The 14,127-nt window shown below is 38.4% G+C and overlaps 1 protein-coding gene across 1 annotated transcript in view; it reads right to left on the reverse strand.

Moving 5' to 3' along the window:
- coq8aa (coenzyme Q8A, genome duplicate a) overlaps positions 1 to 14,127 on the reverse strand; it is a 294,959-nt gene that overhangs the window by 91,682 nt on the left and 189,150 nt on the right. The gene's annotated exons all lie outside the window — the stretch shown is intronic.

The following is a 14,127-nucleotide window of genomic DNA, read 5'->3' on the forward strand; positions in this document are numbered from 1 at the left end:
GAGGGTCACAAGGGTTTAATATCGAGTTGGGAAAACAGAATCTCAGTTTTTATGGTTTTGAAATACATATATTTAAAGTAAAACAGTACCTTAAAAAATTAAAGTAAAGTGGCTTGTTATAATTTGTACATATTTAAGGCTGAAAGCAGGAAATGATCACCACACAAAAGTTTAGGCTCCCGGAAATATTTAAAGATCTAAAGTAGATAACCCTCGCCAAAGTCTGATATGAACGAGCTGATTACTGAAAGTGATTATCAGTAGCAATGGACTCCTCTTCCTAGAACTCTGAAAATTCAAATAATTGATGCCCCAATAGCAGAAGATCTCTAGAAAACGATGGAAATGTCCTTTCAGATAACCATTTCTTTAGAAAAAGAAGAAAATTTTAGATCAAGGCGAGGTACTCAAGATACTCTCAGACAAAAAAAAAGAAGGTTGCTTAAGAGATAAAACGGAAACCATGTGAAACTGCAAAAGACCTTTACCACAAAGATTTGGTGTTGAACGTTTACAAAGGTAGAGTATAGCTGCAGAAAAAGGGTGTGGAATTTCAGAAAAAGAAAAGCACCCTTCCAACGTTTAAATCTTTTTTAAAACCCAATAATTTGGGCTTGAGTTGCAGCGAGTGATGAAAAAAATTCAAAGGTGGAGGGAAGAATGCACCACATCAGCAACATCTGGAACCATATTTTACACCCTGTGTAAAACAACTGAATATTAAACATGCTTTGTTTCTACAAAAGGAAAAGACACAAAACACTCCTCCAAATACTAAATGAACAATTTCAGTGGGTGCAAGATGAAGATTTTGCCGTAGGGCTCAGAGTACATCGATCTGAATATCATTGAAAATCTGTGGAAAGACCTCAAGCAAACAACTAAAAGAACACGTTTGCAAGCTGAGATACTTGACAAATGGGCATTACTAAGAGCCATTACTAAGGGCATTACTAAGATATGTTATTTACCACATTTGCATTCACCGACGGCTGCAAATAAAAGGTGGTGTTATGATGTCGCCATCTATCTTATTTGGACAAGGGGGTGGAGAGTGATACTTGAAAGCTGAAAGGTAAAATAAAATGTTTTTTTCCAGTCTGCCCCAGTTGGCTGGCTCCAGTGGCTCCAAGTTTAATTAAATGAAAAATGAATATCATCCTCAAGTGCAGGGTGACTCATCAAGATGTTTTCATTCTTGACGAGAAGCTTTGCTAAAACATAACCTACATATTATAAGAGTTCATGCAATTTTCTTTTATCATACTTATTGTACACAAATATTTAGAGATATCTAGTAGAAAAAAGTGTGGCACACTGTATCATAAGCTTTTAAACTGATGTGTTGACCTTGTTTGAAACCAGCTTTAGCATTAGCGTCCCTTTGGAGTCATGCTTCTGGTGACTGTTAATCCAAAATGAATTATCTTTCTATTCATGTTTATGGGCTCCACTAACTCCAGAGAACATTAGTTTAATGTTAGGTAGATCATAGGTGCTCCAGAGTATCATTTAGCTCCACTATCTGGCTGCATTTGTCTATTTATAATTTGGTGCTGGGCAAGTAGCACGGGTTTGTTTGAGCATGTAGCTGGAAACACCCCCTTATTGTGGCTGAAAATGACTTTCTTGAGAGGAGTGACACTGAACTAGAAGCGCAATCTAACAGCAACTCCGTTTAGCAGTTTGACAGTGAACTGCATTCGGACTGAGGGCAGCCACTGATACTGTACAATAAAAACTGATTTATAGGCTCACCTAGAACTGAAATAACTGTGACAAAAAGATTTCCACACTGGTTGTGAAGTTGACAACTTGATCTGGATGAGTAGGCTGTTCCAAACTTTCAAAGCTAGCACAGAGAAAGCCATTTGGCCGTATGTGTCTGAACAGAGGCTGCCAAAAACTGTGCAACAGCACTATAGCTGGTAGGTGCTGCCTTTTCTTCAATGCAATGTGTATGCACAGAGACCATCCGTCCCTGATTTTCCATTCATTTTCATGGCTCGCGCTCTTCGACAAACGTTGGTAATCATGATTTTGTGATGAGAAATTGAGGATGTTTAGAAAAATAGCCGCTAAATTATGTTTCAATCAAACAATCTAGAAACTCTTACAGCACTGTTGTAGTACAGACTCTGCAAACAATTTCATATTTTCCCAGTCAGAACGGCACAGTTTAGGAGTGTGGAGGGGGAGAGTTTATTGTTTGGCAAAGGCTGAACCAATTGCAGTTCAGTGTCAGCAAGATGAAGAGAATCATTTCAGACAAAGCAGGCAGGGAAATACACACACTTGTCACAATGGAGGCTGTGGAGGTGGATATGGCAAGCGCTCACATTTTTGTATATTCAACTCAACAATATTCAACACCACATATTTACTCGATGCAAAACGCCTAGCTTCATGCGCAAAGCAAAAAATAGTCCTAAATCGGAACCTCTTCACTGTTCTGCTGGAATCATTAGGTTTATCGCACATATTCAGTTAGACTGCACTATTTAGCGTGAACCCACAGGATCAGACGTCAGAGGCAAGAGTGAGGTCCGATCCCAGAGAGATTTTGAAAGCTATCGCTCAACTTTTTGATGTCTTTGTGAAGCAAGAGAACAGCTTTTAGCTTCTGACTCAGCACCACCATTATTCTTCATACAGACTCCTGTTTTTCTGCTTTCAACTCTGTGGTATTTCATTCTTGAAATACCACTGTGGCTCTGGCAGCAATGAGCACCCTACAGTTCTCAATTCTTTCCAACAGATTATAGAAAATTTCTCCGTTTTGTGTTTAATTCACACTTAAAACAACAATGTACCAGGTGAAGTAGAAAATGTGTCATATATTTCAGATGATAACCAAAACTCACACAATAGTCACGTGATCTAGCAAACATTAATATGAATTGTTAGTTGAACAGTTGCAATATGATATGACACTCGGACAACAAAGAATGCAACAGCAACATCACCTGTTTGTCCGTCAGACCTTGTCTGGTCTCGAGTTGGTGGGGCAACATTGAGAACGAAGCGTTTTTTGCAGAGAATTGTAAGCGAATTTTCGTATGTCGAGGGCATCGCTGTGGCAACTGCTTCCTCCATACACTGAAGGGAAGAAAATTGTAATAATGTCAACTGTCAGTCTAGTCAAAGAAGTTGAATGCACACTATATCATTTAGCTTCAATTGTTTTTAAGTGGACAGTTTTTGTTTTTTTTCAATGTGCTTTGTGGATGTTTTTCACTTCTTCGTTTTTGATCATTCACTCTTCTTGGATTCTAATTCCTACTTCACAGCGACATGGTTAGGATCAAGCAACACCATTTCCAGTTTCTGGTACAAAGGTTCAACATGTTCTCTTAGCAGAGAGTAAGGATTTCTGTGCAAGTTTTTTATGCATTGCATTTATTGAGTTTAAGGGTGAAAGTAGAAGGCAGGGTGTCCTCCATTCACCTGGTGTGTTGTGTGTGACGCAATGTCACAAAAATATAAGTAAAAAAGATGTATGTTTCATTACATTGCAGCACACCATTTTGTTGGTTACCAAGGTAATATGTCAACACCACCATTGGTATGTACCAGTAGGAGCCTGTAGGTGAATTCAACATGAACGGCACAACTCTGTACTGATAGAACCTGTCACAATAACAAGATCAGCTGAGATGTCAATGCAATTTTTAGGAAATAATTTTGTCAAAAGTAAAGCTATTACATTTTTATAGCACGTTTACGCAACCAAACATTGACACAAGTGCTGCACAAAACTGCACAAATTAAAGGATTAAAACAAATCAAAATGGATGGAAACGGCATCAAAGAGGCTGAAACAACATGACAAATAATTCACTGATTTAGCCCTTGAAAATATTCAAATGAAACTACATCAGTTTAAACAATATCTGACTAAGGCTGAGAGAATAGACATTAAAAACCTAATTAGGACATCAAAATAGGTTGAGACATCAAACAATCAACAAGAGCTCTCATTTATTCTGCACACTGAAAATTTAATCATAGGTTGACCTAGTATGGAAATGCTTTTAATCGAGATTTGAACACTGGTAGTGAAGTTGATGACTTGATCATGATGAGAAGGCTCTACCAAAGTTTCCAAAACACCACATCGGAGACCCGATTGGCCTGATGTACCAGCCTGAACGTCAAGGCTACTAAAGTCTTTGGGTCAAGTTCAATGAATGAACATCTAAAGGGTGCAGCGCCCTTTTTCAAGTTAATTTCTTTTTGAAAACCATCTTTAAGATTAGATCAAAGCATGATAGCTTAAACACTGAAATTCTTCTCATAAGCATTATATTGTGCTGCCAGTACTGCAGGAATGTGAAGGAGACTGGGCAACTCACATCAATGCAAACAATTTATTTTCTATCACAGGTTCAAGAAAAGATTTTTCTAAAAATGCTCCAGTGTTATTTTCCTTTCCACGGATGAAATAAGATGGCACAACTTAATCTAATTAACATCCAATTCACTCTCATGGTGAAGCCCTCGCTTGAGGCTTTGCAGCCAAGTTATCATTCCTCTCACAATTGGAATATTGTTTTTTGCGTTCAAGCTTATTCCAACAGCCAAGGTCTCTCTGCTCACATACTTATTAGCCTGGTGATTAATTAAAGCACGGCAGGAGTCCCAATAGTTTCTCCTACCACCAATGGTGCTTTCACTAGATGTTTGAACAGAGACCGATGGGTGACCAGTCCTCGTTTTGTTCCCTGCCAGGAATCCAAAAAGACGTTCATTTTTCTCCAGCATTTCAAACTGTGCATAGTGAAAAACGTCACCCCTTTAAAGTAATGGCCTTCAACAATTGTTCACCTTTTACGAGGACAACACAACTTCACTAAGCACATTTGGTGTTTTTAATCACCTTACAGAATGACTTAAAACCTCCGCAGGTTTGTGTGCAACAAAGCAAAAAGGGCAGTGTGTGCATGTGTGTGTTTGCTCTCTGCTTTATAGAGAATGTAGACATTTCTGCCATGAATCACACACAAATTCAGTTTTATTTGTGCTCCCTGTGTGAGGAAGCATTTTCCCTTCTTAATAGGCTGGCCTCAAGTGTGTGTATGTACTCAGTCATGTGCATGGCTTGCCTGCGGCCAGAACTCTAAGTGCTATTAGGCCTGGATATTGCAGCAGTGGCTCACCCGAGCTCGATACAGTTCAATGCATTTGTCATTTTTATCAACAACTGAGACTAACTGTATAATGTAAATCACAACAAGCTTCGGTCCCTTTATCAAATCCACTCACGGGGTCAATTTCTGTTTAATACATTTGACTCTGCAGTTACTTTCTTCTAATGGCAAAAAAGAAAAAGAGCCTCTCAAGGGCAGCCTTGCTACTTACACCCACTACTGTTTCTCTGCTAAAACCAAACTGAAATTCTTCTAAGAAGCCTTCAATCAAAATTCTTGCTTAGTGCTTTTGATAGACTAATCCAAAGCAACCACAAAATTATCATTAAATGAATTATCATTTCAGCTGATCAGAATGTTCTCCTCTGAGAAAAATAAGAATGCATGGAAAGATGATAATCAAACATTTCAATTAGAAAAGTGTGGATAATGGCAAATCTTGTGGGTGTGCTCAAACAGACTACTCACCCTCTCATGGGCCTTTTATACCAAAAGCAGCATGTTCAAAAAAGGTTTTTCTAAACTTAGATACACATACTTAGACAAGCAGATTAATTCTCCCTCCCATTAATAACCTGTTTACCCCTCAGTGCTTTGGGGGTTACAGTAGAATTGGAGTTATATCCAGTTACAAGCTGCTACTGCTTCCCTGGGAACAAGTCCATACTCTACAACAACATGAAGGATTGACATCACACCATCTCCCGAAGGTTTTGTTGCAGAATTTCTCAAAAAAGCTCAACTTTCTGAGGATCAGGGCCAGCTGTCTTGCAAACGTAGAATCTATCCATCCCATATTGAGCTTGACACATTAACTGAGATATTATGCTCAGTTAATGTGTTGGTCTGTGAAGAAAAAGTGAGCTGTTTGCTGTCTTGCAGCCACGAGTGCAGCACCCTCAATGAAATCAGTGCGTTTTGACATCAATGACAAGCTTGAGCCACTAAATACATGCCAGTGCTGCAGAATCATTTCATAAAGGGACAAATGCTGATTAAACATGTTCTCTTTGTACTCAGAAGCCAGATGTTAGCAGGTGTCAGCAATGTTAGTTAGTTATTTTTATCAGCATAAATAAGGGCTTTACAGCCCTTTAACTCAAGATTTTGTTTTCCTGGTGCATACAAAGCCAGCATATTTGCAGCATACCTTCTGTGTGGTAACAAATTCTGAACTAAACACGGACATCGGAAGATGGTGATATTTCAAGCAAACTCTCTGCAGACAATACAAATGCAAAAATGAGTCAGGACTTGTGGTAAAATTCTTCGTTCAGAATTGTGGATGTTTTCTAATATACTAAGCAGCACTGTCAAAAAGAGATTTCTTTCATGTTTGCGACATGTTTTGAGTCATTTGTAGAACTTGTCAACACTGCTAGAACACAAGAGATTTCTAACACACCATAGGTCATTATTGTGACTGAGATCATAAAAAAGGAAACCATATTGTTTTCCTCAACCCAGACGAGTGGCTTAAATGTCTCAATATAATCATGTTGTTTTTTAATTCTTCAAGCTGCGCAAGTTTTAAAGCACTGGTCCAGACAGGAGACAAGGTCTGATGATTAACTGTCTACTGTTTTTCTCTCCAAACAACAAGTTGTTCTATTCACTCCTTCAAACGATGCTGTGTTGTTTTCCCTCCCATATACACAACATGAATTAGAAAATAGAAAAGTCAGATTTGAGAACACAAATCAGTTATTCATTTTGTGATTTTCTGCATGCTTTCCAGTGAGATGTGGTTTTGGAAACCATGTCTGTGCCGCTTGGCATCGTTTTAGAACCTCATTGTTGATCAGTTTTCCTGAGCGGTATGCTGGTATGTGCCACATCACATACAGAGTTGTCTTTAAATTGAAGGGGATTGAATGCGCAAAGTATGAATCACTTTGAGAAAGAGAGAAAGCCAGAAAGACACAAACAAAAAAAAAGACAAAGAAGCAAAGAAAGAAAAAAGAGAGAAACAAAGAAAAAGATGGCGGTATCAACAGAGACACAAAGCAAAGAACAGACAGTGACAAGATACAGACTAGAGGCAGATATTGTGACAAGAGTTGGAATGAGAGGGCAAACAAAGTGAGATGAGAGAGACAGAAACACGCAAACAGCAGCAAGAAGGACAGTGAGGACAGGGACGGAGAAAAATGGAGCAAGAGAGAGAGAGAGAGAGAGAGAGTGATAGAGAGAGATGCAGAAAAGAGGATATTGATTGGTTAAAAATGCATGAGATGTCTCTGGTGTGCAGCTCCTCATTTCTAATGCCTTCTGACCAGACAGTCTGAAGCTCCAACATCATCTTTGTGACTAGCAATGTTTGATAGCTGATTTCATAATGTTTGATTTCAAACAAAAAGTTGTGTTTTTAGGTTCAAAATGCACCAAATGTTTTCAGTGGGTGACACGTGTGAACAGCAGGCAGGTCAGTTCAGCACCTGGACCTCTTTGCTGCTATAACACACACAGAGTGTAATTTTGCTTTGCATTGAAACAAAAAGATGTAACCTGGATGGCTGTGTAAGTTGCTCTAAATCCTGTATGGTGTAGTGTTGGATGCAGCATTTATGATTTCCCAAAAGAACTTCAGTTTGCATTAATCACTGCACAGGACAGAAATCCACATCTTAGATTCGTTTGGGCTGACATGGTGGAGCCCTTTCTGCATCATATTCAGGTATGCGTTTCTTTTTGCGGTAGAGTTTTGGCTTGCATTTGTGAATGCACCAAAGAACTGCATTCACTGATAATGGTATTAAAAACGGGATTGTGACTGTTTTAATGTAGAGCTACTGGAGAATGTAATGATGACAGTCATTCAATATTAGTTTTCAGCTTTGTCTCTTGCATGAAGAAATTTTTGCTGAATTTTCTGAATCCCTCAATGATATTGTGAGTAATGTAAACCCCAAACAGCAAAAATGCTCCTTTTATACCCAATCGTGTTACTGATCTGTGAGTTAGCCTAATAAGTTCTGTTCCACCAGCTATTTTCTAAAGGATTAAAAAGAAAATCTTGTTGCCTGTGCCCATTTTGTTTTTTGTTGTTGTTTTTGAGCTCGCCTTGAATTTGATGGCAACAAAAGGCTGGATGAGTAAGTTGTACTAAAAAGAAACAACTGGAGGAATATGTTGCAACTTATTAGGTTAACTAACAATAGGTTGATAACATTTTACTCAGGAGTAAAGATGAGGTTCATCAATCTGCAAAAATGTGTCCATAAATTGAGGAGAAATTACAGAATAATGTTTCCCAACATAAAATTGTAAAGACTGAATATTCCATCATTTAAAGTACATAATATAATCAAAAGATTCAGAGAATCTGGAGACATCGCTGTACTCAAGGCAGGACATGGCCAAAAATCAATATTGGATGCGTGTGATCTTCAGGTCCTGAGTCAGCACTGCATAAAAAACAAGTATAACAATCATCTGACATTAATCTAATTAATCGTCCCTCTCCACTTCATACAATGCTGGAGGGGAAAGGAGAAGAGGAAGCAGTAGAAATACCGAGCAGTCTTTTCTCATCACCACAATGAGCTGGTATGAGTGGCTACGAATTGTCGGGTAAGTGTGACACCCTGCCTTTACTTGAAAAAGAGCTACCTCAGCAGTTTGACATTTATATGGAGGCCTTTTGATTGACATTGCTTCCGCTTTATGTTCTTTATGTACACTGTTAAAGAGCTACTGTTAACAACTGTGTTTGTGAGTGTAGAGTTGAATCAATTTGCCAAACATTATGACACAATGATAACGTATTGAAATGATGTCACAGCCACAGTTTGACAATGTTATGTTTGCAAATGTATTCCATTTTCATTCTGTTTTCAGTAATATTTCACATGGCACACAAATTTTAGTTTTATTAGACTTGTAACATTTTTTTCAATAACTTCAATCAGGATCAGGAATTGCCATAATGTTTCTCCAGTGTACTCTAGCTACACATTCACAAGTATAATGAACTTACAGTGAATTTCCCTTACTGATATTCAGTCAGTACACATGAACTGTATGTATTGTTAGTCCCTGAGCTATAATTGTTTGTCCTGACACTGTGACTTTAATTTCCTCTTCCTCCCTGCTCTCTGCTGTCTTTCCATCTGTGCTGCTTGGCCCTGCCAATGTTGTGTATTTGCACATGCAAGCTTGTGTGTTTATTGTACCCACTGTAGTATGTTTCCAGTTCTGTGAACTTCTATCAAGACACAGTGTGGTTTGGCAACTCTAACCAGTCAGTGCCAGTACCATGGAACGACCTGCATGTCTGATCAGAGCGATGATGAGAGGACTTTGGCTCCCTTTTCCAAACCACAAAGAAATAATTATTCCAGAAGCTCATGGGCAAATCAGGTACATGTAGGTCACTCCCAGCTTGGCCAGTACGCCCATCAGTCTGTTTTCTTTGAAATGTTCACAATCAGACATAACTGTTAAACATGGCACAGACAACTAAAGTAAAATAGAGTAATTAGACACAGGTGCAAAGAAATGTAGAAATATGTGAATGAAATAAAATCACTTTATTCAGAGCTTGAGAACACAGAGACAAAGAGAAGCTGCAGCAGGGAAGTTTATGGAAAAAAAACCCTAAAACAATAATGTAGAGTTTTGCCTTCAAAAATAGGCAAAGTGGTGAGTTTGTGACATTTTGAATAAAAGATGCCCTGTGTTTTTTGTAGCACACATTGTCACTCCAAGGCAGATATCACAAGCCCCAGGCCTTTAGGATTGAGCAGATTTCATGCTAATACACACATCAACTCCACTGGTTGACATAATTATCTGAAACAGCAAGACATTTTTCCTGGCCAGCACACTTGCCCTACAAACGGTATGTGTGTGTGAGTGCGTCTTATCCCATCAGTAGTATGGCTTTAGGCTGGTTTACATTTGCATAATGAAGTCAATAATGGTGGCCTCCTGGGAAGAAGCATGGTAACATTATTACTAATTCAATAAGAAACATTGTGCTCCTGTGAGTGTGTGTGTTTGGGGACTGAGAGGAACAAATGCTAGCGAAGTAAAGTGTAGGTACAGAGACAGGGTGACGGAGATAAGTGCAGTATGTGCAAAGATAAAGGATGCGAGGTGGGAAGAAAAGGATTTTGTGAGCAGGGATGAAAGGATAAGAGAGATGTAAAGAGAAAAAGTGAGAAAGAAGGACAGGAAAAGCAGATTGGGAGAAAGGAAGGTGGACACAGAAAGGAGCATGAGGTAAAGGTGAAGGGCGGACATAAGTGAGGAGAGAGAAATGAAAGGACAGAGAAGGGAGAAGGGAAAAAGATGAGTAGCTGAAGTTGTCAGGCAGTAATGAAGGGGGCAGAGGTTGTTATAAGGAGACAGATGGCTGATGTATGACTATGCTGTTTTTCACATCTGTCTTAACAACACACTCAGTGTCCTCATCGTCCTCATTGGTTAAGAGCTTGCAGCTGTCTGCATGTCTGAAATAGGTACTGCTAGTGACCCAAGAACATGAGCAAGCCTCTGCACAAAGTGCTTCGTCTTATACAAATGCAAAAACTTAGTCTGACAAATCATATAAACACTTCAAGTAGCCTAAAAAGCTATTGTATATACAGTATTATTTACCAGCAATCTCACAGGTGATTAATGGCATACCCTATTTATTCACTTCTCAGATTTTATTACTGTAATAACAGGGTTGAATTACACAGCTGTTAAATTGTATTATATAAATAAGAATTACACTTACTTAGTGTAATAGTGTAATAATCATTTATGTGCACGATATCAAAAGCAAAGTGGAACAAACAGCACAGAAAGAGTGTGTACATTAACCTGAATTGTCGATAGAAAAAAAACAATGAAACCCAATTTAGGATTAAATAAGAAACATATTTTTCTGTATAAAACAGTGAAAATTTCAAAAGCTGACATGAGTATATTTGTGTTCATAACTGTGGACTATTAAATTTACCATAGGTAAACGGGTGTCCTTTTTGATCTACTTGAATTAATACATAAAATTAAATGAAAATTTAAAAAATAAAAAAAAATTTAATACAGCTGAAAGGTCCCACCTACAAAGTCTCCTTAAGAATGATACAACATACACCTTATTAAATTAGTTAGATTTTTCATGTCACTCTATTAGTAGCTTGTGTTTTATGAACTTCTTTTAAATGTTAGCTGATATTTGGCCTGGTACTTCTTACACTTTAATTTATTTTAGCTCTTAACTGATGTAAACTCGCTACTTCATTGTTGATTTCTATAAAAACTTAAAGCTTAGCACAATGCTCAGGCAAGGTAAAATAGTTCTTTGAATGCTAATAGGCTAATGTACTCTCTTATTTTTCACTTAAGTGTTTATGTCACTTTTATAAAATAAGCATTACTTTCTCTACCTTACTGGCCAGCATCATAAAAGCTTTAAAGGCTTAAAGGTCTAAATATACAAACGTGAGATGCAGCAGTTCACCATGAGGCATTGGAGCAACTTTATGGTCATGTCACATACAGTTGTGGCTCCTTAAGGTCTCCAATGTTACGGCATGAGACACATGGGAGGAAAAAGCAGGGTTGGACTTAAATGTTTTGACCTCTGCTAGAGACAAAGAAGCAATAAAACTCTGCAATTTTAGTCAAATTGTCCTTTATATTTGACTCTGATTGTCTGACTATTAGCCTCCTATAACCTCACAGTAATATGGAGTCTTAACTTTTGGAGTCTTAACTCTTCAATATACTGAATTACAGATGGAAGACAAAAAAATCATTAAAGACAACTCTTTTCACACAGTGGAGTGCCTTTTTGGCTCAAAAAAAGCCCTCGCTAGCCTCTCCTGTTGCCACTTGGTCATTGATGAAGACTAACAGCAGAGGGTTCAGTAACACATCAGTGTGTGCTTCCACACAGCCAGCTGGTATTGTGGAATTAGCTGTGAGACAACAGTATTGTTGTTCTCTACCTCATAAATGCAGCATGGACCAAAACTGATGTCACCATACCTGACGTTTTAGCCATGCAAATTCTGATTTTTGTTGCTTGATGTGTGGTGGCAGGTTTGAATAACAGGAAGAGCAGCAAAGAAGAACGTCCCAGCAGGAAGTTTAAACTGTAATACTTAATGTACTTCCTGTTTTACTTCTAGTACTCCTGTGGTGTAGCGTGTTTTTTTTTTCTTAGTAGTGACACTTGCTATTTAGGATGAATACTGCAGTGAGTTCAGCTCGCCTGAAGCATCGGTATAAACAGTTATGGTGTGTTGATGTCACAATTCACTTGCACAATGAACATTTAGGCAAGCGTGATATGAATTTTATAAGATGCCCGTTCTCCCTTACGCACACAAATTGTTTTGCCTCTGTGACTACCTCTGCTCCCGCTTAGAGGCGTGTCAATGGTGAATTAGCTTCTACCCCGACTCTGCCCATGTACTTTCACACAGGGCACGATGGACAAAGAAGGCACATCTGTCCCGCCTCTGTTGGCTGTGTAAAAAGGGCTGTTGTGTACTGTAGCGCAGACATGAGAGTTTTTCTTGATGTTTCCCTTAGTTTCATCAGAATTACTTTGAATGGTTGGTTTCATGAGGTCATCTCTCATGAGAGAGCTTATTAGCAGGAATATCCAGCAGAGCAACTAAAGGAGTGATTTAAACAGTGCGAATTGTTCAGGGTTTTTTTTTTATTTCTGCATAATTATGACATTCTCAGATTCACAAACAATACCATAAAAACATAGTCATAAAAATGTAGAAATGGTTCTTTTATTCACTGAAGAAAATGGCACAGTACTACAAATGTGCAAGTGGCAAAATTCTGTCAGCCTTAGCTACTCCTATCTAAATCTCCTTTGCAGCAATATCTGCAGACCAAACTTCCCTTTTGGGGATTTTTTGCCCATATCTCCATACAAAACAGCATCGACTCTAAGATTTTGGTGGGTCTCTGTAGATAAACTACTTGTCTCAGGTCCTTCCACAGCCCTTCTACTGGATTAAGGTCAGTACTTCAATATATACTTTAGCGCAACAGTTGTGTGCTTAGGGCTATTATCTTGCTGCATTACCCTTTATTTCATTGAGATTCAGTTCATGGACAGATATACTTACATTCCCATTACTAAATGAAGTGGGAATGAGGCAATAGAAGAGGAAGTAAAAATATCAAATCTAAACCGTAATCCTATATACACACATGTTATAACACTATAAACACACTGTTTGTCTCTACAGGAGTGATCAGCTAACAAATATCACTCTTTAGGTCATCAGGGTAACTGAGAGTGGTTACAGTCCCCCCTCACATCAGTTTACGTTAATGTAAAAAGTACAGCATCAGAGGAAGAATAAACACCAAAGATGTGCGTTTAACAGCTCAGAGAAGAAAGTTACTGATATCCAAAAAGAACATTGCTGCCCATCTACAGTAGGTCGTTGGAAAAATGTGAACCGACATCTAATTCTGAGAATATGTACAGGACAAAGTTAATACCATCTTGTCAACTATGCATGAATAGTAGTATATAGTACATACTTTACATATTAGAATTATGTTTCTCATTTTTCTGTGCTTTCGGTTTGCTGTCATGAGAGATTTGCTGGCATGGTTCGGGTCCATTTTCCTCATGACGTTGAGTGTCACAGCAGTTAAAATGAAAGTTCCTCTGAGAAAATAGCTTCTTCTGAACATTTCTGTTCTGATGCGAATGGTCACTACTATGATGACAATAACCCAACTGAATAAGAATTGAAGTTTTAGAATGGTAATATCTCAATTCACACCATCTTCATTTGGTAATCATTTACCACTTTGAGTTCTTGATTAAGCAAGAGCTTCCAGTTTAATGGGAATGTTGTCGTAGCGAATAGAAGAGGGAAGTGTTCAGACTTCAGCTGCTCCCCATCCTGAAGTGCTCAGATGGACACTATCACTTTCTTTTATGTGTGTGGTTTCAGTGAATCCTGCAGACGCGAAGATAGGACCTGGATTTTGT

This window comes from Leuresthes tenuis, unplaced genomic scaffold (assembly GCF_036924035.1).
Source record: "Leuresthes tenuis unplaced genomic scaffold, fLeuTen1.0.hap1 SCAF_13, whole genome shotgun sequence".
Classification (NCBI taxonomy): Eukaryota; Metazoa; Chordata; class Actinopteri; order Atheriniformes; family Atherinopsidae; genus Leuresthes; species Leuresthes tenuis.